Here is a 27258-nt window from a genome sequence, read left to right as displayed (position 1 = left end):
GCTTCCAGCCACTTTGTCCTTGGAAGGGGTGTACCTCTTCCACTGTCCACCACAGTTTGGCACGTGGCAAGCCCCACATGGCCTTGAGGACTTGTTAGGCATGAATGTCTTCACTGTTGGTGCAGGAGGGACAAAGCTCTGGCTGCAGGATGTCCCACGAAACAGGACGGTGGCTGTGCGGGGGAGGACCAGCAGTATGGGTGCTGCCGACACAGGGGGTGGGCCATAGGTCAACGCAGGCGGGTGGCCTCGGCTGGAGGTGGGTGGGCGCAGGAGGCCTCGGCAGAATGGGGGTGAGCGCAGCAGGCTTCAGCCGGGTGGAGGACGACAAACCCAGTGGGCTGAACGGGCCGGTTCGCGGGAGTCGCATGCTCTGGCTCATCAACAAATAATCTGGAAATATAAAATACACATGTGATCAGCATTGATATGACGTGTGTGCTATTTGCTTTCCACAGCCAACAGGTGAAACAAAGTGCTTATGACAACTTACCTCCGCTTCTCACCACGTCTCTTTCCAGCCTCGTGATGGATGTGCCGGTACTGGACCTGAGGCCGGTCTGGCGGAGGGAGGGATGTTGGCAGCGCAGGAGCCTCCGGGAACGGTGCGTCCGACCGCACTTTCAGGTGAGGAGTCACCTTGTGGCAGAAGGAGCAGTCGCTCCTTCTGCAGCTCGTTCTGCTCTCCCTGCTGGCAGTACTGGAACAGCAGCCACACCAGCCAGCCGACATCATTCTCCACAAGCCACCTGAAGGTCTGACCGGCGTACTACCCGAACGTGATGACCAGCTGACCTTTCCAAAGGTCTCTGCTGTCTTGAGATCCAGCCATTGCGGGCCTCTGCCACAGACCTTGCTGCCTCTGTACAGTACAGCCTGGCCTCTCCTTGCCGGTACAAAATGATGTTGGGGTACTGGTGTAGCTGTTGATGGCTGACCAGCGATGGTTTAGTGGCCAAGCTCTTCCCGCAGACATCACAGGTAAAGGTCTCCCTGGCGATGGCATGGATCTTCAGACGCCTCGCCAGGTCTGACTTTAAACTGAATGTCTTGTCGCACTGATGTGTAGGCTTCTCCATGTTCCATCTGGTACAGTAAAACATGAATAAATGAGTAAAACTAAAAGCAGATCATTTAGATTGACAATATGTAGCCCTTTATCACACAGAAATGTGCTGTTGGTGTATTAGCCTAGGACAACACGCTCGCCAGATTTTATCTATGTTGGTAGAAATTAGCTACTGTTTACCAGGTATGCAGCGCATCCCATGCAACAAGAGATTAACACGGTCGCCAAATTGCTTTATGTTACAATTACTCTCGCATCAGCTGTTGTCTGAACCGTCACATTTACCAATGTGAAAAGTTTGCAGGTATGCGACGTATGCCCTTACTATTGTAAACAGTGTCGTTAGCCGCGCCTAGCTATCGTTACTAAACACACATTAATCAGCTTATTATTTCAACGACCCTTGGGTACATATAGTCATACCATACACCATTGGAAAGCTTAGATTACCACGATTAAAAGGAGACCACCCACGGCGATAGGTTGACTGAAGTCTACCCAGCAGCTAAAAACGTACCCTCTACGTCTTCCCTTTATACACAACGACCGCGTTATGACACGGTCGAAATCTTTTCTCTTTCTACAAAATCGAAACAGCTTAATACAAACCGTAAAAAAAATGTCTAAATACTAACTAGCAAACGATGCAGGGGATACAATTTACCTGAGTGAATCCTCCGTTGACAGCTTCACCGAACTAGTGGCATGGCAACCTTGATCGTGAACAGAAGAAATTAGTATTCCAATCCACGCTCAATGATTGGTCTGTTGGGCGCTCAGCTCTGCTCAGCATTGCTCAACCATTGGCTGAAGGCTGCTCAGCATCGCTCAACCATTGGTCAGCTGACGGGATAGATAGGGACTTGGAGGGGAAATTGCTTGGGAATACCAGGTGCTGTAAGCATTATACTATTTCAACTCGAGCTCATTGGATGCAATGGCCTACCGTGCGCTGATCTTTAGCGCCCACTGTTTTGGAGAATTTAAGCAACATACAGACTCTGACGACGTCTCCTCAAACTCTATTTGTGAAACATGTGGACAGTGTAGTGACGTAACAGAGAGCTGCAATGACGGCGGTCCACCTTAGTCCATCCCTGGTTTTGCAACGCTACGTTTCTTCAAAAGATCACGCAGACGATGACGCCCAAGCAGTGTAATGCATTGCGTTAAAATATGTAACTCTGAGTCTGGAATAACGTATTCATTCATTCATTATGGATCTAATCATTGTTTCTGTACAAGTCCCGTCTCTGGCCACGGCAGCGCTCTCACTCCTTACGTCCTCCTCCTGTATAAAGGCTAATATGGTCAAGTCTATAATTGCTTACGGCCATACCACCTTAGGGACGCCCGAACTCGTCTGATCTCGGAAGCTAAGCAGGGTAGGGCATGGTTAGTACTTGGATGGGTGACCGCCTGGGAATACCAGGTGCTGTAAGCATTATACTTTTTCAAATCGAGCTCATTGGATGCAATGGCCTACCGTGCGCTGATCTTTAGCGCCCACTGTTTTGGAGAATTTAAGCAACATACAGACTCTGACGAAGTCTCCTCAAACTCTATTTGTGAAACATGTGTACAGTGTAGTGACGCTGCTAGCAGGGAGCAGCAGAGAGCTGCAATGACGGCGGTCCACTTTAGTCCATCCCAGGTTTTGCAACGCTACGCTTCTTCAAAAGATCACGCAAACGATGACGCCCAAGCAGTGTAATGCATTGCGTTCAAATATGTAACTCTGAGTCTGGAATAACGTATTCATTCAATCATTATGGATCTAATCATTGTTTCTGTACAAGTCCCGTCTCTGGCCACGGCAGCGCTCTCACTCCTTACGTCCTCCTCCTGTATAAAAGCTAATATGTTCAAGTCTATAATTACTTACGGCCATACCACCTTAAAAAACTTTAATTTGAAAATTTTGAAAGTCATGGATGTCATTGCACCTTACAAGGTTAAAACGATTTCTGGAAAGCAAAAGGCACCCTGGAGAAAAGCTGCTTCTGTAACAGCACAGAAAAAATAATGCAGGAAGGTTGAACGCATCTGGCGTAAAACAAAACTTCATATTCACCATGATATCTACAAAGAGAGCCTCCGTGCCTACAATTCAGACTTAAAAAGTGCCAGAGAAACATTTTTCTCCAATATCATTAAATCCAATAATAATAATAATGCAAAAACCCTATTTGCAACTGTTGACAGACTGACCAACCCCCCAACACAAATTCCACCTGATCTCCATTCCACGCAGAAATGCAATGAGTTTGCAGCTTTTTATACTGATAAAATTGAAGGCATCAGACGCGCCATCAATATCTCCACTTCAAACAAAAATGTTGGACTACCACCCTGTTCAGGCAAAAAGTAACGTGGCAGGGATGGCATGCTTTAATGTTATTGACTCTAAAACTCTTGTGGAAACTGTTACACAACTAAAGCCATCCACCTGTTGCCTTGATTCTTTACCTACCAACCTCTTTAAGAATGTTTTTGACTGCCTAGCAATAGACATATTGCAGATAGTTAACAACTCTCTCCAGTCATGCAACTTCCCAAAAGCCCTGAAAATTGCAGTTATTAAACCCCTTTTAAAAAAGCGGAGCCTAGATACCTCTATTATTAACAACTACAGACCAATATAAAATCTGCCCTTCATAAGTAAAATCATTGAGAAAGTTGTCCTCCAGCAACTTAATCACTTCCTGGCATCAACTGGTTGTTATGACACCTTCCAATCAGGATTTCGACCCCTGCACAGCACTGAGACCGCCCTCATTAAAGTTGTAAACGACATCCGTCTTAACACAGACTCTGGCAAAACCTCAATACTAATGCTACTAGACCTCAGTGCTGCATTCAACACTGTAGACCATACAATACTTTTGGACAGGTTAGAAAACTGGGTGGGGCTTTCAGGCACAGTCTTAAATTGGTTCAGATCCTACCTACAAAGTAGGAACTACTTTGTTTCCATCGGCGAATTTGTATCAGAATCAACCAACGTGATGTGTGGAGTACCACAAGGTTCGATCTTAGGACCCTCTTTATTCAACATCTACATGCTCCCACTAGGGCAAATCATGCATAATAAAAATATTGACCATCATTGCTATGCTGATGACACGCAAATCTATGTATCGCTATCACCAAATGACTATCGGCCCATAGATCTGCTGTGCCAGTGCATTGAGCAAGTGAAAGACTGGATGTGCCGAAATTTCCTTCGGCTAAATGAGGATAAAACAGAGATAATTGTATTTGGTGCTAAAACGGAAAGGCTTAAAGTAACCCAACACCTTCACTCTCTGTCCCTGAAAACCTCAATCAAAGCCAGAAACCTAGGGGTTATCATGGATTCTGATTTACATTTCGAAAGTCACATCAAATCAGTTACAAAATCTGCATATTATCACCTTAAAAATGTAGCAAGACTTAGAGGGCTCATGTCCACCGAAGACTTACAAAAACTTGTACATGCCTTTATCACTAGTAAGCTTGATTACTGCAATGGTCTCCTTACAGGTCTCCCAAAACAAACTCTAAGGAAGCTTCAGCTTGTTCAGAATGCTGCTGCTAGAGTTTTAACAAAGACCAAAAAATTTGAACATATTACACCAATTCTTAAATCGTTACATTGGCTTCCTGTAGGTCAGAGAATTGATTTTAAAATCATGTTGCTAACCTATAAATCCCTACATGGTTTAGGCCCAAAATATTTAACTGATATGCTTCCACTACATAAGCCTTCTAGAACACTAAGATCTTCTGAGACCAATCTGTTAATTATCCCCAGAGTAAACACGAAACATGGGAAAGCAGGATTTAGTTACTATGCAACAAATAGCTGGAATAAACTCCCTGAGGATTTAAGACTTGCCCCAACTCTGAGCACCTTCAAAACAAGATTGAAGACTTTTATGTTTGCTTTAGCTTTCTGCTAAATCTTAAATACTTTACCTTTATTTTACTAAAATGCCTTTTTAACTTTCCCTTTATTTTCTATTTTTACCAGAAAAATACATGACATTTGCTGAGTAATGAAGTTGTGTCATTAAGAGCTTGACGAAGTGAAAACCTGTATTAGTGATTAAGTGCTTAATCACTGAATATACGCCATATGAAACTCTTTTGAATTTGTTTGTTGTTTGCCTTTGGTTCTGGGCTAGAGTCCTAGAATAATCACTGAATATTTGTTTGTTGTTTGCCTTTGGTTCTGGGCTAGAGTCCTAGAATATTGTAATAGATTGTCCTTAAGGTCGGGTTGTGGTCCCGACTTGGGTTCCAGAGAGTCTGTTGATCTGATCTTAAATAACTTTCAATTTAATTTTCTCACTTTCTTAAATACATTGCACTTTCAATTTTACTTACTAAAAAGCCTTTTTAACTTTCTATTTTACTCATTTCTTTGCATATGTTTTCTTTTACTTATAGATTATTTTATTTTATTGTATAACAATGTTTATATGTGAAGCACTTTGAGTCTGCCTTGTGTATGAAAAGTGCTATATAAATAAAGTTGCCTTGCCTTGCCTATACTGTGTCTACGGCTGAACCCTTTTTTGTCTCAGTAATACTCAGGACTACTATCAGTACGGGGGCGGGGGTGGGGCGCCATCCTCCTGGGTGTTAGCAGCCTGCGGCCATGACGTGGCGATGCTATCATTGACACAGATGCAAGTTTGATGCCAGCATATTCCAGTTTCTTAAATTCGGCTGAAAAATCGCAAAGGGAGACATCGGAGCTGGAGTTGTTGTTGTGGCTATGGGAGAGATGAGGCTGGAGGTCATCGTCGATGGGGGAGTGCAGAGGAGGGGGGTGGCCGTTCCTCGCCAAGCCAGCATCAGCGATGGGGGAGGGAACAGTGTTGATGGCGTCGGGCGGGCTGTTGTCTCTCTTCAAGGTCTGTGGGCTGTCTGCTATCTGTGTGTCAGATAGTGGCAGAGTAGTTGTGTGGGGGAGGCTGTAGTCTCGCTTCTTCTCAACCTGTGCTCTGATTGTGGCCTGTGCGTCAGACCAAGGCAAGATTGTGGCCGTGCGTAAAGCGAGAAGAGAAGATTGTCCCTCAACAGTTTTGAGCCTAACCTGTTTGGGTGTAGGCCATCTGCTCTGAAAAGATATTTGCGCCCCCAGAATAAGTTGAAATTGTCAATAAAGTCCCTTCCTCTTTCATTGCAGACTCTGGAAAGCCATGTATTCAGTGCAAGTAGACGACTGAATCTGTTTATTCCCCTGTCAACTGTTGGTATGGGTCCACTGATGGAAGACTTGATGTGTATTTTGTCCAGTGTATCCAATAGATCAGTGATCAATCCCTCTCGAAGTTCTGACTGTTCTCTTTGAATATCATTAAATCCTGCATGCACAATAATCTGTGAGATTTTGGGGTTTTCCAATATGATTTTGGCTAGTTTATGGTTGATGTTGGGAAAAATAACCTGCTGAGTACATCACATGTACATTACAAATATAGCTAACTCCTACCCTAGCCTGATGAGCACATCACATGGCAGACACATTACAATATAGTCAACTCTTGCTCTAACCCAACGAACACATAACACAAACATGATAATATAGTCAGTTCAAGGCCGGAGCCGAAGGCCCCATTTCTCCTCCAGGCAAATGGTAGACACTCAGACAATGCACCAGTCATCCTCAAGAACGGGAGAGCCAAATTAATTTATCACACAGGAGACATTTTGAGAGCTCTCCCCCGTTAGGAGGAACCAAGAGATACACCTGCCCATACCAGGGCCTGAGAACCACATTAAATGATCACACAGGAGACACTTCGGGGGGGCGCTCCCCCGTTTTAATTTATCACACAGGAGACACTTCGAAGCTCTCCCCCGTTAGGAGGAACACAAGAAGATACACATGCATATACTAGGGCCTGAGAGCCAAGGTCAAGCAAAAACACACAGAACCACGCACACCTCAAAAGCACACACCTCATCGAGAGGAGGATACAGCATAAGACTGTATCACACAGGGACTCAGGATCTTCTTCTGAAGCAGACCTTCCACGGAGGCGAAGCTCTGGACGAACCATCAGCGCTGATTAGGGGCTTAGACATATTCGATCTCTCACGCTTTATGACTCTGTATAACCGTTGCCACTTTACTTAATAAATCCAAGGTCCTCGTGCCGACAGACTTTATTACCTCTCCGTCTCATTTCATCTGGTCCAGTAACTAGACAGACCGTTTTTCCCCTCATTGATATCACTAACCATTCCATATGGGAAGATGCATGTTTTGATCTTCTTACCGGTTATATCCTTGATAGTTGAGTCTCCTGTAATCAGAGTGTCTGGTTCATCTGCTTTCTCTGAGATGGGCCCTTGTTGGACGGTGGCAGACACATGCGCAGCCCGCCTCCGTGGCGACTGGTTGTTCCGTCTCTGTCCGCACTGTCCGTCCGGACGCATCTCGGGGCTCAGGGGTGCATCGGTGGCAGGCGCGTTCGTGGACTCTTGAAGTGGCAGGAACCGGTTCTTCAGTGGCAGGGTTGATTTGAGTGACGGGCTAATCCGGCTGATACATGTAACTTTAGCTTAGCATTTGGTGTTGAGTGAACTTGTTGATTCACTTTTGTATGTTGCTTTGGCTTAGCGCCGACTCTGTTCCAGTGGGACGCAGCTGGAACTGTCTCTCTCTTGTCCAGAGCCATAAATGTATAAAAATGGGAATTACATAAAAACGAAAATCTTAAGCAGCTGGTTTTTCTTGTAAATGTATTTATTCATTCTGGAAACAGAATTTCTCTCACAAATTGACATTAATACATATACCTAACATTTGAGACAAGTATTTTAGCATTAATATACTTCAAAACCATGAAATATAACTATAGCGCCCCCATGCCATGGCTAAGGACATGATCTTCTAATTAACCCAAAAGTTAACTGGGACGCTCCCAAGTTCACATTAAACGGACCACACCCTATATGTGGTAATCTACCCGATTTTATGTTTAGTTGTATTGTAGTGTCTCGTAGAGTATTGTAGAACTAAACCCCTAATGAACAGGAATCACTGGCCTGGTAATTACAATAAAAACACACATAATTTACTATGAAAGATAGGTTTCAGTAAAATAACTTTAGTAAAATCTTTAGTCAATAATGATACTGCAATGTTAGTGAATACATTTATGTTTCTAAGGGCTATGGGTTATTTCGGATTCCTGGATTAATTAATACCAGTTTGTTGACCATATCACATACACACCTTTGCTTCTCACGTGTGTAACATAATTCACACATTCATACCAACAGGCCACATATGTCCTTGGCGACTAGAGAGGTCTCGTTCCCATCCTAGGGAGGGATCCGGCTCCTAGGGAGGCGTCCGGCCCGTACAAGAAGCCATTCATTCATGTATCAATTCTACAGATACGAGCGGCCCAGGTGTTCGACGAACTCAGAAGTTCAGGGCCACGAAACAAGTTGCAATGCCAACACATAGCCACAAGGGGTCAGCACCTTACCACAAAGCAAGTTGCAATGCCAACACATAGCCACAAGGGAGCAGCATAGAGACACATACAACATCCAGAGAGGCGGGAGTTCAGCGCCAATTAGCCAAAACATAACTAAGTCCACGCCTGCCCAGTATTAAAGTTACAACCCATAACTCAGAGGGCTAGAACGCTCCAGGTAAAGCATCCTTTGGAATGCCCTACTAAGTGTATCTCCACATGTGCATGTACAATTCCCCTCCTTTTGCTTCTATTGCAGCATTCTTCGAAGAAAATAGTCCAATCCCGGGTTGCTTTTAACTGACTATATTTGTTAAAGTAGGCATGTTTCGGTATGGTAACTATGAAGCTTAAGGGAGGGAATTGTATCTAACGCGTGTAGAGGAAAATAGCGTGATCTACTTCAAGCCCCCGGTGGCTCTCCGCCGTCTACCTATTGATCTCTGTCCTATTCACTTCAAATCACCCGCTAGAGACCGTCAAGTGGGCGTGGCCTATGTAGTGGGCGTGGCCGGGGTGACGTAATTGCTCCGCCCCTGTCTAAAGGTGCTGCCATCTGTGGCTAAAGTAGTTATTGCAGCTTAAGTGTTCGATTCTGCTTGCTAGTGGCTATGTGAGGGTAATGCAGCTTGTGTGTTCGATCCTGCTTCCTAATGGCTATGTGGGAGCAACTTATGTACTTAAAATACGTAACAATCCCTCCTTGGTCATCTCAGATGACCATACAAGATTTTAAGTCATAAACACCATTTACCACACCGAAAACATAGTCAAAGTATAATAAATCATCAACACCACCGACCGAAGTGGAAAAAACTCCATATTGGAGATAAACCACAACGCGTCCCCATAATACTGAAACGGCATTTGCATTGGTGGGTCTCATAGGTAATACAAGTCATTGTTAATAATACAACAATGAACACATATCCTGGTTATCATACAATCATATGGTTAAAGGGCACATAAACAAAAGTATCCATAGAAATCCAAGCTAATACTTTTGGTTATATGTAACAAGGTCATAACATTTTCGGCATGTGCAAAAGTAAAGTACAAAATTAGTAGTCATATTAGGAATTAAAAAAATTCAAGATTATTGATAGGCTAGCATGGATTTGGGTGGTTCAGGTGATCTTTGTGTATTGGTGTGCTGTTGCATGTGGGTGGTATTGGACATTGTTGTAATCGCAGCCATTGTTTCTTCTGTCGCCATCGGGACCTGTAATTCATGAACCCAAGGCTCGTCCCTACTTGTCAAGGGCTCAGCTCACAGAGAGGTTACTTTCACATCATGGGAGCCTCCTTCAGGTGTTCAATCGTCGTCGTGTCAGCAACAGGAAACCTGTAAACAATGGATCATGCCTTTCCACCTCCCAAACATATTCTCCATCCATCCTGTGAAAGGGTCATTAATGCCGGAGTTCTCTGCCAATTCAAACCTGAGGGATTGTAATCATGCCAGCGCCCTGGCCACCAACCCATCCGGAGCTGTGTTATTGGGGATAAAAGTACAACATGTTGTGCCTATCATCGCATACACCCCTCCTTGCTCTGTCAATAACATATCCATATCTATATATTTACATTTACATTTAGGGCATTTAGCAGACGCTTTTATCCAAAGCGACTTACAATAAGTACATTTGTCATAAGAAGTGCATCAATATATCGCTGTCGGTACAGAAAGGATGTTCATAGAACCAAGTGCAAGTACCACAATCGCTAGGCTAATCAATTCCCCGTATTACAGACATGATAGCAGCTGCTGCAGTTGCTACACAGTTAAGTGCTACGATTTAATACAGTACAATACTATTAAGTGCTACAATACAATACAACATATATTCCTTTAACCTTATTCGTGGAAAACTGTACGAACTGTTGCTGATCATGACATATGTAATTTATCCAAACAATATTTTTTCTAATGGTGGACAACCAAAACAGAACCGATTCAAATCCTGCCGTTATTTGATTTCCTCATGTGACTGTTACTCCTTGCTCGGCAGACGTAGTTTGTAGGCTCCGGGTGTGTCTGCATCTGGTTCTGGAACTTTTTGTTTCTATTGTAGAAATACAAACTCATGTACAGCAGTTAGTTGTTCAAAAGCATATTTCCTTTCATTCTAATTGTTTTACAGTATCTACTTTGATTTAATTTCACACTACATCCCTCCTTGCGCATTGCTTCAGCCATGCGCATTGAATGACAACCAAACCTAACAACGCCGTAGTGCAACCAAGTTGAAGTTCCTTTCCTTAATCATCTGTATATAAACCAATCTATTGTGAAGAGAAATGAAAACCAGTATACAAAACCAAAGGTCGATATTGGTGGGTCTATGCAGCCGTCTTGACCACACTGTTCTCAAATGCACTAAACCGTAAACGATACATGAGTCAGTATACCTATGTGTCGCAAAAAAATATCATACTATGATACGCTGACGTTGTATCAAAGCGTTACAGCAGCAGCAGTGGCATTTGAAAGGTGAGCCCACTACTTCTGAATCTAAATTGAGAACCCTAGCATTTAGGTTCCCTTCCCAGCAGATGTATCGCTAATCAATTTCTTATCTATAACCAAAAAGATGTAAAAGGGAAATAACTGTTAAAATTTGCATGTTCAATATCACTTCTGTGTTAACCGTATCTCATGATAACAGTTACCTTCATCATGCTACCCGATTGTCCTACACTAACTATGTATATTGGATGACCTAATAATTTATTCTACCTATTGCTCGCATTTGATGTTGTCCACACTTTGATTCACTCCTATGTACATCGCATACCACATCAAACGTGCATAAGCCTTATTCTCTGCACAACATCCTATTGCGCTACCTTTTGCATACCACATCAAACGTGCATATGTCTTAGCAAAGTGAAGTAAAGTAAAACCCAGTTTTATCTTTACTTATTTTATAGCTATACATCCCGGACACGTCCATTACTATTTCCAAAAGTTTTTTTAGCTATGCAGGTCCCAGACCTAACTATACCATTACTTGAACAGTATTTATTATTATAATTATCTAGTTTTTGTTGGTCAACATCAAATCGATACATTAATTCAACCTTGTATTCCTGACTTACTTGATTTCTCCCCGTGTGAGCCCGTGATTGCCAACTCTCCCGGAGCCTCCCCATGAGCTCCACCGTCACCACTCCCTGTGTGAGCCCGTGATTGCCAACTCTCCCGGAGCCTCCCTAAGAGCTCCACCGTCACCACTCCAGAACCCGCAGGAACGATTAGTCGGTTGACGCGCGGCTCGGAGGCTCCCAAGGAGTGCCACAATCCTACGTCTGACACCTGGTGCAGTTGACGTGTGGCTCGGGGGCTCCCAAGGAGTGCCACAATCCTACGTCTGACACCTGGTGAATTTTGAGCTAGGTCAATCAAAACCGTCTAAACTAGGTAGAATAAAGAGTCATCCAAACTTACTGCAATTATGCACATCTGGGTATTAAATATATGGTGATATTCTATAAACAAAACAAAAACTGAACCTAAAAGAAAAATTCAGAAGTTATCGGTTGAAACTGTCGAGTGTTGGGCACCGCACTCGCGGTGATTTATGGGAACGATCGCGTACGACACACACACACACCGCTCCGCAGGGGTGTGTTTTGTGAGTCTGGGTGTCGCACGTACGCTCCCCGGGACCAACCTAGGTCGAGCCCGCTTGTTTCCGTGAATCGTCGGTTTCACGGAGGCGCTCGGTCCGGCTCGGCTCAGTCTTAATCCGGTCCGACCCAGGTCACTCTGTTAAGTCCCTTCACAACAGTTTACTTTAATACGAATTCAGACCCGAAATAATAATAGTTAATACGAAATGATGATGTATCTTTTTGCCTTGTCACCCCCTATACACGTCAGTCACAATCAACCATTGCTTGTACTATGCGCCACTTACCGTGAGGGGATCAGCTGGGAGAGCGTGTGTCGTTCTGCTTTGCCTGTGTCGAGGAGTCGACAGGGAAAAGGACTCGAACGATTGAGTTAACCTACTACAAATGTAGTCAGGTAGATTTATTTTTAGGTCCAATAAACACAATAACTTTTACAACTGAATATAGATTTGAAAAGAAATGACAATAAAAGAAGAAGAAAATAGATTAAAAATTGAACAGGACTTTTAACCAAAACTATTGCTAATTCTAAGGGGGGGATCCTAATTGAGCCTTTGCCCAGGACGGGTAGGCAGCGCTGTAAGAAGGGGGGGGAAATCCTATTAAAACTACCAAATGCTCTCGAGCGGCTCGAGGACGGTGTTTTAAGACTAAACCTACTAAAAGCCACCGACAATTCTCGAGAGGAGCTCAAGGCAGATGGTTTTTAGGACTAAACTACCAACGTTTCCCGAGTGGAGCCCAGGAATTTAACGTTGAAGCAAACTCTCGTGCCCCAATACACCGCACGACCCCGAGAGCTGCCTTTTTCTTTAGGGAAGATGGTTCTAGGTCTAAGCTACCAACATTTCTTCAAGAAGAGCTTGAGGTTGGATTTTCTAAATCTAAACTAAAAAGAAATAGAGTCTGAACCGAGCGCTACGGTGTCAGAGTCTTTAAGTTGGAAACCTATTGCTATGAAGGCCGCTGTTTTTTGGAAGCAGAAGAGCAGGAGCAGAGCAGAGTACACACGGCACCACACCAGCAGCAGAAGAACCAAAAAGAACGAGTGAGCTTTCTCTGCAGATTTCCCTGTTTTACTCTCCTGATAACAAAAGATCTTTTGATAAAAGTTGCAGTTTCCCTTATTTTGCCCGAGGGGCAACACAAGAAGCTTGAAGTTGTGCACATGCTATCATGCGCCGAGTGTCCATGCATCATGGGGTCCAAAGGGACACATGTTCCTTGTATTCCTCCAATGTTTCTCCACAAGGAGACATGTTTAAGCATTCAATTTACTACATAAAAGGGTATATAATGTAACCAGTTGATTCTATGGTAAGACATTTTAGGGCACATAGTTTTAACACATAAGAAAATCTAAAGTAAGCAATTTACTTTCACGCAAGCAGTTATAAAGAAACCAATTTTCTTTATCCTAAAATATATGTAAGCATTAAAGAAGTTATAAGGTAATCAATTTACCTTATCATAAAATATATTTGATACACAATAAGTTATAAAGCAATCAATTTACTTTATCATAAGAGATACACAAGAAGTTATAAAGCAATCAATTTACTTTATCATAAGAGATACACAAGAAGTTATAAAGAAACCAATTTTCTTTATCATAAGATATGAGATACACAATATATATGGTGACCTTGTTGAAAGCATGATGTCACAGCATGATTCTGGAGTGATTCTGGAACGGCTAGGTGCATCAATATAGTGAGTCCTATCGGGACACACGTCAAAACTAATGTTATTGTAATTGAACTACAGCAGTTGAGCTAACTCCCCCCTTGTGCACCGGTTAAAACCATGTGCATCATTTATTAATTCAACATATTATTTTAGCAGTTGAACCCCGTGTCTATTTGAACCATCCTGGTTCTCTAATATCAATGTGCATGACACAACCAATGTCTATTGCACTCCTGTTTTGATACACAAAACTCATGAAAACAGACAGAAGGGCCCAGCAACCTTGAAAAACATTATGTCTGTGAGTGTTAGGCATTCGTTACTGCACATACTGCCATTTCCTGAAGAGAGAGAGAGAGAATATTAAGATCAATGCACAGAAGTAAAATGATGAGTGTTGGGCAACCTGCAGTGCTTGTGTTTCCACTTCCTGAAGAGGAAGGAGAATATTTGTAGTAATGTAAACAATTAAAATGATGAATGTCGGGCGTCCGTCACTGCTCGGGTTGCCAAGGCCTGAAGAGAAAGAAGAAATTTAGTACAAATGTAAACATTTACAGATCGTTTAAACTATTAATGTTGGTGAATCAAAAAACAGTGATTACAACCTACACAAATACTTGCGTGTTCTCCCGATATTAACAAGGGACTGGCTTCCCGTATTTCAGCACCTAGACACACACAGACCCTCAAATATACTAAATTTACATTCTGGTCCCAACACGTGACCAGGTGTTTGGGGTGGGAGGGAGCAAGGGGAAGAAAGAACAATAAGAAAAGAACTTCAATTTAACTAACAATAGAAAGGCGAGTGGCCTTCTTCTTTCAGCAATATGAATAAGGAAGTGAGGGGAAGAGAGTGTTTGAAAGTAGATTCACGAAGGGGGTGCGGAGGGAGGGGAGGGGGGTGATGGACGGGATCTGAAGAGGGAGATGAAAGGGGTTCAAGGGGCGGGAGGCATTAGAGGGGTAGATTACGAGGGGGGAGAGGTGGGGTGGGGGGGGGGTTCTCGGGTGTAGGGGGCCTGGAGGGGGGGTGGTTGGGACTTTACGAGCGTAGGGGGTCAAGGGGTACTCGTGCCTTAATAATTCATCGTCTTTAATAACAAAATTTGAACAACACCTGCCGTCTGATCACTAGCTGCTTGAAACCCACCAACACAAGCAACCTCCACCTCCTTGCTGGCATTGCCCCTTCTGATATTAGACGGAAAGTTACCAGCCGAGTCGAGAAAACAAAATCTGCAATCGATGAACGCCATCTCCTCCATGGATGCCATCCTCCGGCCCAACGGCTAAAGTCAAGAAGAAGCTTTCTCAGCCATGTCCAGCCCCTAACAAAGTCTCGGGAAGAAACCAGAATCCAACTCTGGATGGAAAAACTTGAGAATGACCCACCTCCAACTGGCATGGGAATACCCCCCACTGAAAAACTACCCCCTGGTGCAGAAGCATCATGGACCCAATGGAAAACGCTAAACCGCCTCAGAACAAGAACAGGACGATCCAAAGATGCTCTGGTCAGATGGGGCTACAAGACTGGCCCAACCACCTATGAATGTGGAGAAGCAGACCACACAATGGAGCACTGCCTTGTCTGCACTCTACTACCCAACCCCTGCAGCCCAAAAGACCTTGCAGTTTTCAACAACAATGCAAAGGACTGTGTAATGAAATGGGAAACTATCATATAAACGCTTCAGTGAAACGAAAAGAAGAATAACAAAATACCAACAGACTTGAATGAAAAATGTAAGCATACAGTCTAGGGTGGTATTAGCAGATCAGCAGATAAGATAGTATCCACTCCGATCGTCCGCTATGGAGCTACTGCTTATGTACACAGACCGTGCCGGCCTCAGGAAAGTGAAAGATAACTCTCGTTAATATACTATTTTGGCCCGATCTATACAGAGACCGATAGTGGAGGACTTCACCTCTCAACCAGTACCAAGAACGATCGTTAACGACGAGTACTCAAAACAACTCAAGTGTGGGGCATGAAAGAAGGGGGGAGGGAGGGAGGGAGGGAGTTCTGCAACCGTTCATCTACACGTTTTGTTATGCTTTTTAAGTCGAGGTCTAGGCCTCTGGAGCAGCACGACCGGACGGTGGCTAAAACAAACTTACACCTAAATGTTCTTATAAGTAATCCTATTGCAGATCTAATCTTTAAGACAATGGGTTCTATTTACCTCAGACGTGTGTGGCCTGTGGAAGTTGTTTAAGCGTCGCGCCTGCCGGGATTCTCGGGACTTTCTTCCAAACGTCTTTGCAGCATTCTTCAAAGAAAATAGTCCAATCCCGGGTTGCTTTTAACTGACTTTATTTGTTAAAGCAGGCATGTTTCGGTATGGTAACTATGAAGCTTAAGGGAGGGAATTGTATCTAACGCGTGGAGAGGAAAATACCGTGATCTACTTCAAGCCCCCGGTGGCTCTTCGCCGTCTACCTATTGATCTCTGTCCTCTTCACTTCGAATCACCCGCTAGAGACCGTCAAGTGGGCGTGGCCGGGATGACGTTATGGCTCCGCCCCTGTCTAAAGGTGCTGCCATCTGTGGCTAAAGTAGTTATTGCAGCTTAAAGCCGCGAACACACCAAGCGCGTACCTCGCGTACCATGTACGCGCGTAACGCAGCTAAAATGTTGCTTGACCATTTTGTGTCAAAAATGGTCAGATACGCGCGTAACGCGCGTAGATGAGACCGCCCAAAACTCCCCCCCCCCCCCCCAGCCTGTGGCTGCGCTGGATTTAGGAGTCCGAGGAAGGAAACCCAAACGCCGCCGTGTTTGGGTGGATGATAGAGCTTGGATCGGGTTAGATTAAATAATCTCGGATATAAATAACAATAATCGGGTTCAATAACTTCACATGGTGTGTCTGGTGTGTTTCCAGCATTCGTAGTGTTGATCAGCAGAGAAATAGTCCGCCAAGACGTTGAGGTTGCTTAGCAATCAGAGACTCTGTCCATGCAAGTGAACGGAGCGTTCACTCTTCGTCATAACTATCAAACCAAACATCCTTCACATTCACCGAGCGAACCTTATGAAAGTAAAATGCACATTTCTCGCTAGAAATGTTTCCATAAATGCATTTAATGGCGTAACTATGTTACTATTTCCACCCAGAATAAAGAAAGTTGCCGGCCGTGGCTGCCATGGACATGGCTGCGCTGGAGTCCGAGGTAGGAAACCCAAACGCCGCCGTGTTTGGGTGATAGAGCTTAGATCGGGTTAGATTAAATAATCTCGGATATAAATAACAATAATCGGCTCAAATAACTTCACATGGTGTGTCTGGTGTGTTTCCAGCATTCGTAGTGTTGATCAGCAGATATATAGTCCGCCAAGACGTTGAGGTTGCTTAGTAACCAGAGACTCTGTCCATGCAAGTGAACGGAGCGTTCCCTCTTCGTCATAACTATCAAACCAAACATCCTTCACATTCACCGAGCGAACATTATGAAAGTAAAATGCACATTTCTCACTAAAAATGTTTCCATAAAAGCATTTAATGGCGTAACTATGTTACTATTTCCACACAGAATAAAGAAAGATGTCGGCCGTATGCTTCTGTCCAAGCTCACTACTCTCTGCCAGTGACGTCGGGTCAAGCTCAACGCTGATTGGCTATTGCGGCGCGTATGAGCGTAAAAAGTTCAATTTTTTGAACTCCTCGTACGCGCGTATATGTACGCGCGTATATATACGCGCCTCATACGCGCCTAACGCGAGTAAAATGTTGCTTATACGCGTGTAACGCGTGCACGCGTCTCATACGCGCGTAAACCAATGGTTCCCTATGGAAAAATTGCCGATTTTATACGCGTGATACGCGGGTAACGCTTTTGGTGTGGCCGTACCTTTAGTGTTCGATCCTGCTTCCTAGTGGCTATGTGAGGGTAATGCAGCTTGTGTGTTCGATCCTGATTCCTAATGGCTATGTGGGAGCAGCTTATCGTCGCTGTCCGATGAAAACTGCGTATGTCCAAAACGGTTACTTTTCAGGAAATGAAAAAAACACCCTAATTTCAAAGCAGTTGAAGGTAGCGTTGTCATACTTGGTACGTCATCTTTAAATGTAGTCGTAATATTGACAGTGTGATGGTATGGTTCACATTTTACCACAATCAAGTTTAAATGGACATACGTTCATATTTCAGTAACGGTGGTCGATACGCGTTCTTCCGATCATGAATGGGCAAGTCGCGTTTCATACTGACAGATGAATAGGCTACGCTAAGTTTATTAAATAGCCTACGTCCAACCTAAGCCTATTTAATAAACTGATCATAGATTATTAATCTTGTCAGTATGAATATCAGTGTACTGATTCATTGTCCCTTCATAATTATGTCTCCTGCTAACTATGAAGCAATAATGAATCAGTACACTAACAAGCTATACCGAGGTTGTAACGTCCACTCCTTGACCTACGTCTCAGGCGACAAGGGGAAAACTTTTTCTAGCGATAAAGTTAGGCCTACTGTAAAGGAAAGCTACTGTCTCACCAGGCTATCATCAAAATAATATTTATTTGGCACTGTATTGCAGAAAAGAAAAGCAAAAATGAAGCTGCCATTTCACTAAAAAAACACAGACACACGCGCTACCGCTCGCTCTCCTCGCTCGTCCACTCACTCGCTGACGTCAATCACACACACACATACGCACACTGCCATTCTCGCGCACACACATACGCTACTCGAAACACTATGCCTCGTTATGAAGGCCAGAATGAAGCGGCCACTGATTGTTGAAAGGATGGGTACTTTATTCTACCTGAATCGTTTGCTTCTTCACTAGAGTGTCTAGTGACTTCATTCTGACCTATAAGCAGACCCACTGCCGGTCATATCACACAAAACAATAGAGACAGGGATCACACAGGCAATCTTTTTCGCGCTTGGCCCACTCTGGATAAATGTCGTTCATGTCGCATATGAGGACTTTGTCGGCTGTGGAGAAATGAAATCCTCCGTATCCACGGAGAACTGTCATCACAGAGAGGGCATCTCGTCGCAAATTTACGGCATCAATAAGAGGGGGCGGTGTCAGCAGATTATTATTTAGACAAATTAGCAAATTTCAATCTGACAATTTTACCAGAGTTAGAAAGTGCATATCGCGCTTCTGCCTTCTCACACCACGAGACAGGTTCGTGGCTTTGAGTGTAGTGATTTCGGTTTCGATACGCGTTACTGCCGTATTTAGCCTACTTAATTTACGTTCGTCAGTCAGGTTCACAATAAAAAATATTCGGTGAAAATTACTTCATATTATATTGCAACTAGAATAAACTTGAGAACAGTTGACAAAAAAACGAAATACCTTAACTTCAAAGTGTTATTCGGCTACCCGATGATGCGCTTCCAGAGACGCTAATGAGATGACTCCACAGGGCGGGAGATACGCGGCGTGATTGACAGCTTTGACACCAAATGGATATACTTGAAAATCAGATGACGTGTTTCACAACTTTTCATTGGTCAATTAGGTTCATGACGCATACTGTATACGGAAATGAACCTGGACATTCTATCATCGTAAAATCTCAAAATCGGCAAAAATGGACATCCGCGGTTTTCATCGGACAGCAACGATATGTACTTAAAATACGTAACACTTCATAGTATGCTAGTCCAAACCTTTGCTAAATAAAGTGAGTTAAAGCGATCCTGACTCTGCAGACTTTTTCCGAAAGAACACGGCACGTGTTGCTTCAGTGTAACAAGGGACAACTGTGTGGTCACAGATTTTGAGGACGGAAACAGCATTTCTGTGCCAACAGATCTCACATTGCACACTGTCTGTGTTGCACTGGACAGTGTATATGGAGGGTCTGTTTGACATCCCGTGTCCCTGCGTGTTACACCGGTCAGGCTCTGCTGTGATGTACTCTATTAAAAAGACAAATTGTACTTTAGTTCTCAAACATGGTGTGTTTGCTTTTAAAAACCCTTTGGTCCTTACACACTCTGCAACATTTTTTTATTTTTATTTAGCCTTTATTTAACCAGGTTAGTCAATAATTATGCTCAATAAGCAAGTTTGATGACAATTAGTATTTTGCATGCACACATGCATGCAGGTTAAGTCTTTGGAGGCTGGAATTACTCTCCTCTATCAGCTCCATTGTGTTCAATTAGCATACTACATACACTGAATAGCTTGTAATTAGCATGCATGCATGCATGCTGGTGACACATTTGGGGGTAAGTCACATACTGAGATGGACCACAACACTCCTGTCTATCTTATTTATTTGGTAAAAACACGGTTAAAAAAATCACTGCATTGAGGAGTGCATAATCACGGTGCACAGCAGACAAATGTAGCTACTTGTAGTCTATATGTACTCTATCCACGGACACTTTTATCCGAATGACGCATAATAAACACAAGTCGGACAGTTGATAAAATGTTACTTACAACTTGAGCTTCTGACTCTTCAACACGGCTGAGGATTGTTGGAACAGAGCCATCAGTGAGCACCAGCTGAGTTGCTAATCCAACCGTGCATTGGCCTAGGTTTGTGAAAGAGTCCGGTAGGAAGTGCTGTTGACAAACCAGCAGGTTATTCAGTTGTTGGCCGGGAATCAGCAGATCTACCCACTTTTGCCTGGTACTTGGGTATTTCGGAAAACGAAATAAATTAAATAAGTTTCCCTCACAACCAAAAAAATATTTTATGGGAGGAGAAGGCATTGTTCCACAAACGTGCAAAGCTACACTGTGAAGTGAAAAGTGTGGACTTGGAGCGCGCGCGCGCACATTTGACCAGGCATATGGGGGCGCGGCAGGAGTACGTCTACGTAGATGTTTCCCGGAAATGTGAACAAGTGAATCGCAAAAGTTGATCCGAGTGTTTAGCGCTCTGCACAGCCACCCCAGACTGTCAGCAGGGAATACGTTGAAATGCATGTACGTCATCATTTCACACTTTAGTATGGTTAAACATGACTATCAATCATTATAACAACGTTTATAGGTCATAAAAGTCGAAAAAGCATAATAGGTCCCCTTTAACAATAGGTTCTCCAGGGCTGCAGCTGGATACTATTGACATGGCCACCAGGAAGGAGGATCGAATCGAACACGCAAGCTGCAATAACTACTCCAGCCACAGATTGCGGCACCTTTAGACAAGTGAGGAGGGCGGAGCCAATACGCCCGCAGGCCACGCCCACTTCACATAGGCCACGCCTACTTGATACTAACCAGAGCGGGAGTCTGATTTGAGCTCAGAATCACAGTCAGACCCTTGAAGTAGCTCGATGGTATTTTTCTCCACGCGTGTTAGATACAATTCCCTCCATTTTGCTTCATAGTTACATACCGAAATACATTGACAGATAGAGTGAGTTAAAAGGATATACTATCTATGGAACACATATGTATCGTTTCAGGGATACAATGCCTTTTCCACCAAGCACATAAGGTGTTAATGGGAACATGTCAGACAGCTCTGAAGGCTCTAGCACTTTCACAGTGCTTGTTTTCTCAAGGATAAAGCTCCTGAGATGTTCAACCGACCAAGCAATCAAGCTTTTCACAATGAATAGAAGTGTGCCCTTCACAACAACTATTTGGATTAACTCCAAAATCGGTGAGACCACCTGTTGATCCATTAGTCAGAACCATTCCAACTGCATACTTTATGCCAATGTACACCTCATTGTTGGCTATTTGGATATGCATATCAGTGGGGAATTTATCTTGTAGTGCTTTCTGGATCTCTTCTCTTAGCACAGCAACATCTACTATAGATCAAATCAAATCAAAATCAAATCAAATCAAATTTATTGTCATTTTGTTGATTGAACAACAAAACGAGAAGGCGTTTCTCACGGATCAAGATCAAACATACATTTCAAACAAACAAACAAACAAACGTCCCAATGATTAATAAATAAATAAATAATAAATAAAGTCCAGTGAGAAGATCTGGGACGCTGGTGCATTGAGCATCCTGACAGTTTGAGGTAGGAAGCTGTTCCGCATCCTGGTGGTGGAGCATCTTAAGCTGCGGTGTGTGGCCTGCAACACAGGTCTCACAACACTGGGATCATGTTGGTTGTATGCTATCAGCTGATGCTTCATAGCCATTGATAGAAGAATGTTTAAAAAGCTATGATTGTGCCGGACAATACGCTTAAAAAGGCTATGTTTAGCCTGTTACGTATTTTAAGCACAAAAGCTGTCCACACATAGCCACTAGGAAGCAGGATCGAACACACCAGCTGCATTACCCCCACATCGTAGAACTAGAGTTATAATATCATAACTATCGAACGATAGTTATGATATTATAACTCTAGTTCTACGATTGTAGGCGTACCCGTCTAGGCTTCGCTATATGGGCTTGTCCAGTGTGCGTGCTTGCGCGCACTGAACATTTGAACTGTACCAATCAACGTGGGCACTGCCCACATTTCCCACGGCACCGTGTATATAAGGCGGCGCATATCGCAGCCCATCCTCCACGCTATTCTGTCAACATTTGGAGGGTACAGCAGGTGGGAAACTAGACAGCTACGCCTACAATCGTTCTATTTCATGCATTGTAGGTTATGACGTCTAGGTTTCGCCTCATGGGCTAAGGCAGGGGTGTCCAAACAGGGATGGCCACCACTACATTCCCCTCATCTAGATGTTTATTTTTATAAGTAATCAACAAGTTGTTTAGCAACATTTTTCTCAAAATCTTTTGAGGGTGCAGGTAACATAGAAATTGGCAGAAAATTAGAGACCTGGGGGGTATAGCCCAAACCTCGCAATCAGAGTTAAATGGTATCACAATGCTAACTTTAGATTAAATTAGTTGAACCAGGTTTTCCACTTTAGGTTCAATGCGCGTTCACACAAAAGGGGCGTTTATCGCGTCATTTGACTCACCCTTTTGAAAAATGTATCGAGCGAGAGCGGTGTATTTCACCCAAGGCGAGCAGTGTATTATTATGAACTCCTACGAGGAATTCAAAGTTCAAATCACAGCCAAGGGGAACACCGTTGCCCATAATATGGCTAGGGTGCTGGCAAAAAATAGCCGACCGTGTTAATTCGTAAGTGAAAAGATTCTGCATATTGTCTAAAGAATATCATGTAGCTATCATCATGCCATTTACCCCCATAGATGTGGTGCCAGCACGCTCCTACGAACATGGGGCCAAGTCAAAAATAAATATAAAAATATTATTCAATGTGGTAAGTTGTAAGCATCCATTTGAATAATTTCAGGTGAATCTAGCCTATGATTTGCAATGGCTTAGGCTCCAACCTTTAATCTCATGTTGATTACTTGTAGCAAATAAAAAGAAAACCCAAATTAATATGACTGGGAGGGGGACTTCTCCACCGCCCTTCACCACTTCGGAGGAGCTGGCTCTCGCCAATTAATAACGAAGGTCGGCCGATGATGGTAGGAGTGGAAGGGGGGATGTCCTCTGAACCCACTGCCTCGACATCCAAGGCATTTGAAATGAGAATGTATTCATGTATTGGCAATGGACATAAATAATTGTCTTGCTAATCAAATGTGAAATGATTAAGTGTAAATTAATGGTGTCATTTTTAGTTGAAGGTATAAACATTATTTTGGAGGAGCCGCCGACAATCAATCTCCAATCAGAGGTATATAAGTATCAAAGCAAAGTGTCACGTATCTTCTAAATGTTTAATCTTTGGAAAGAATGTCTAGGTTTCCCTAGATTCTTGCAGGAGACTCTGTCGGCCTGTGACTCCAGGTCGACTATGGAGGAGATTTTTCTTAACAATTCTCCCAGCTATAATATGAATTTGGAGAATAAAAAATGCCTAGGCCTAATTGTGTCACTGACATAGCGGTTATGTAAGGGATAATGGACAACACGGCACTTGACTATACAAGGTTAATGTACGTTGAACGTTGGGCCACCTTTGAACTTGAAACACAGACACACTGCGCAACAGTAAGTGCACGGCTTCTTTGTGTAGCATTACCTACATACGGGCCAACAAGGACGATCAAATAACGAATACCCTCTGATGAGAACCTGTATCTCTAAAGAATATCGTCAGACAATGCCAGGGGATCGGTTCTGTCTCTCCAGAGAGACGCCTGTACGAATAGTGCGCAGAGGTCCACGGGAACAACCAAAAATGGCGACGCCATTGTCGGAGGAGGGGCTAGGAAGCTGCGAACACCCCGATTTAAGTAGCCGATCTCCAGGTAGACTAAGCTGAAAAGCTGCTCCCGACCAGGTTTGGTTGCGAGCATAAGTCACCATGGTGATACAGCGACGCTTAAAGACTAAATACTGTACATAGCCACAAGGGGAGCAGGACCTTACTGAAGGCTGCAATAGCCATCCACAGAAGGCAGCACCTCAGACAGGTGAGGAAGCCGAGGCTAATACGTCACATAGGCCACGCCCACTTCACATAGGCCACGCCCACTTGACGGGCAATAGCGCGTGATTCAGTTGGAGAGGCCAGAGATCAATAGGTAACCGCGGAGTGAACCGGGCTTAAGCCCGGGGCTCATTGCTTTCCCCTTTTGAGTCAGCAATTAGTTGCATAAAGTAACAGGTTTTTGCCATACGCAACTTGGGTGGGACGATTCATGGCAGAGGCAGCCACTTATTTCACATAGCCATATTATGGGCAACCGTGTTCCCCTTGGCTGTGATTTGAACTTTGAATTCCTTGTAGGAGTTCATAATAATACACTGCTCGCCTTGGATGAAATACACCGCTCTCGCGCGATTTATTTTGCATAAGGGTGAGTCAAATGATGCGAGAAATGCCCCTTTTAGGTGAACGCGCATTGAACCTAAAGCGGAAAACCTGGTTCAACTAATTGAATCTAAAGTGAGCGTTGTGGTACCATTTAACTCTGATTGCGAGTTGCGGCTCTGTCGAGCCAGGTTTTCCCAAGAAAGCCTGGGTATGTTCAGCGAGGTTCGTGGTATACCCCCCTGATTCATTCATTCACACATACTGTGGCAACCCGGCTCGGGGACTGGACCGCCTCCTCGAACAGCACACGATTCTCTTTAGTTCTTAAGCCACAAAGACCCTTTTAATAATACAAAACAAGGATCTTTTACTTAAAATAACAAAAAGATAATTGGCGGGATCCACTGCCTGGTTCCAACGGCTGGTCTCTCCTCACACCCAAGCCAAGAGAGCCCTGAATGCGCCTTCGAGCATGCTGTTTCAGGCCACGTTTATACGTAGCAGGGTATTTATAGAAACGAATATTCCCCCCCCCCCCTTTGTTTTCCAAAATAACACATTGTTTTCAAAAAAGTTGTCGTTTACATCAAAACGCATAAATACGCCGTCGAGCGCCATTATAACTATGCCAAACCTATGGGCGGTGTCACGTTAAAATTGTACCGGGGGCGAAAATTGTACCGGCCTACGTCATCCATACTAATCCATTCCAAACCTGCCTGGCAACAGACGATCGTGTCGAATGACGTTGAAGGTTCTTGAACATTCGCAAACTCGTTCATTGAGCGCGACAAGACAGATAACACTTATTTTACGAATTACATTTATTAGCGTTCCTAACTTCCTAACTTACTCCTAATTTCTATTGTATTGCATTGTATTTATCTATTTCCCTACACAGTAATAGCTAAATGTTATGGGGATAACGTGAATAATAATAATAAAAAACATTTACCAGTTAGTAAATGCCTGCTTATCTATCTATCTATCTATCTATCACCTATGATCTATTCTCTAAATTTAATTAAGGAAATTAAATTAACACAAGCTAGCTAGACTATGATACACATTAAACACTCAGTTTACTAGCTAAATTCGATTAAACAATTAAATGCAATACAAATATAAAGTAAAAACAAGTGTTATCTAGCGATCCGTTATCTGTATTATATTATTTCGTCTTCGGCAACATGAGCGCGAATGAAACCTGCCTGGCAACGGACAACCCCTTACGTAATCTGTTGTCCGTTGCCTGGCAACGGACAATTTATGACTTAGGCCGGTACAATTTTCACCCCCGGTACAATTTTAACGTGACAGAGGCAGTGTAGGGAGAAGGATAAAGACATGCAAGCCAATATGAATCCTCAGAATCAACAACAACGAATAATGCGAGCGTCTTCCTGTAACAAACAAACTAAACATAGGGTGCTCATATGACGTTAAGCATTTCCTGGCGCATAATGTGACGCTTCAGAACCTAAAACCCTGTTTCTCCCTGTTGACACGACAACACATAACCAGCGTTTTCAGAAATCCCCACTTTGGCCGGAGTTTTTAGAAATGATCGTCTTCTGTGATAAAAATGGCGTTTTCGTGTAAATGAGAGGCCAAACCGCGTGGAAATATCTGCGTTTTCCCTTTGTGTAAACGGGGCCTAAGGTCTGCTCTCTCACTGGCCCTCAGGTGCTCTGCATCAAGTTGATTGGCAAGGCCTGGGTTGCCACAATACCTACTATCTAGAGTGCTATGAACACATAAGTAAATTACATAAATTACAATTATATACGTTCACAAATTCCCTTCCTTGGTCTGTTATAATTCTGTCAACAAGACCGAAGTCGAGGAGAATGTTTCCAATATTTCTGGACACCTCAACGGCTGTTTTGGTGCACGGGTTTTGCCATAACCCACTTAGTAAAAAGGTCTGTTGCTGTCAGAATAAATCTGCAACATAAAATGCATGCTATAAATGTAGTAATAATCGTTAATAGACATTCCATCCTTGTCAGACATTCCATCCCTAGTTTTCCTTTAGACCAAATCTTTTGCAATGACTATCTTTAAATGTGGTTATACATACATCAGCCATGCATAAGAGCTACCTTTTGCCCTTTGCGGTATTGGGAAGCGGACCAATTAGGTCAACCCCAAGGACACTCGATGCCTTGCTAACATCAATTGAATGAAGGACAGGTGCCACAGTCTTCATCACCTCATGACGCTGACAGCAGGGACATTCATCAACCTTTAAAGCAGTCAAGTAAAGTTCCATCAAGATCTACTCATGAGCAGTGTTCGGAGTAACGCCTTACAAAAGTAATGTGATTACTGTAATGTATTACTTTTTGCGGCAATGTAAGGCATTACAAATAAGGTAATATTTTTCTCTGTACAAATCTCAGTAACAATGCATTTGTAATCCGAAATTAACTGGTGTTAATGTTCAATGGTGACACTGACAAAAAATCCAACTTCCAAATCAACACATGTTCAATGCTGAGACTAATTCTTTAGTAAACAAATAAACTAAACTATAAACGAATTATAAATAAACTACAAGTATTTATAATTTGTCAAAATCAAAACATTGTCACAAACACACCAACATCTACAGGGTTTTATGTATATTCTATATATAATATGTGTTGAG

The 27258-nt window shown here is 43.3% G+C and overlaps 1 long non-coding RNA gene and 1 other non-coding gene across 2 annotated transcripts; one reads left to right on the top strand and one right to left on the bottom strand.

Moving 5' to 3' along the window:
• Positions 1–254: 254 nt before the first annotated feature.
• LOC115539186 (uncharacterized) lies at positions 255–1786 on the bottom strand. The gene is made up of 3 exons (XR_003975750.1): positions 1734–1786; positions 494–1086; positions 255–393 (listed from the first exon to the last, which is right to left on the bottom strand). It is a non-coding gene; the product is annotated as an uncharacterized LOC115539186 (long non-coding RNA).
• A 608-nt stretch (positions 1787–2394) lies between these two features.
• LOC115539192 (5S ribosomal RNA) lies at positions 2395–2513 on the top strand. Its single transcript, XR_003975756.1, has one exon. It is a non-coding gene; the product is annotated as a 5S ribosomal RNA (ribosomal RNA).
• The last annotated feature ends 24745 nt before the right edge of the window (positions 2514–27258 follow it).

This window comes from Gadus morhua, unplaced genomic scaffold, assembly GCF_902167405.1.
Source record: "Gadus morhua unplaced genomic scaffold, gadMor3.0, whole genome shotgun sequence".
Classification (NCBI taxonomy): domain Eukaryota; kingdom Metazoa; phylum Chordata; class Actinopteri; order Gadiformes; family Gadidae; genus Gadus; species Gadus morhua.
Note: the sequence above shows the minus strand (reverse complement) of the source record. Positions and strands in the feature narration are given on the sequence as shown.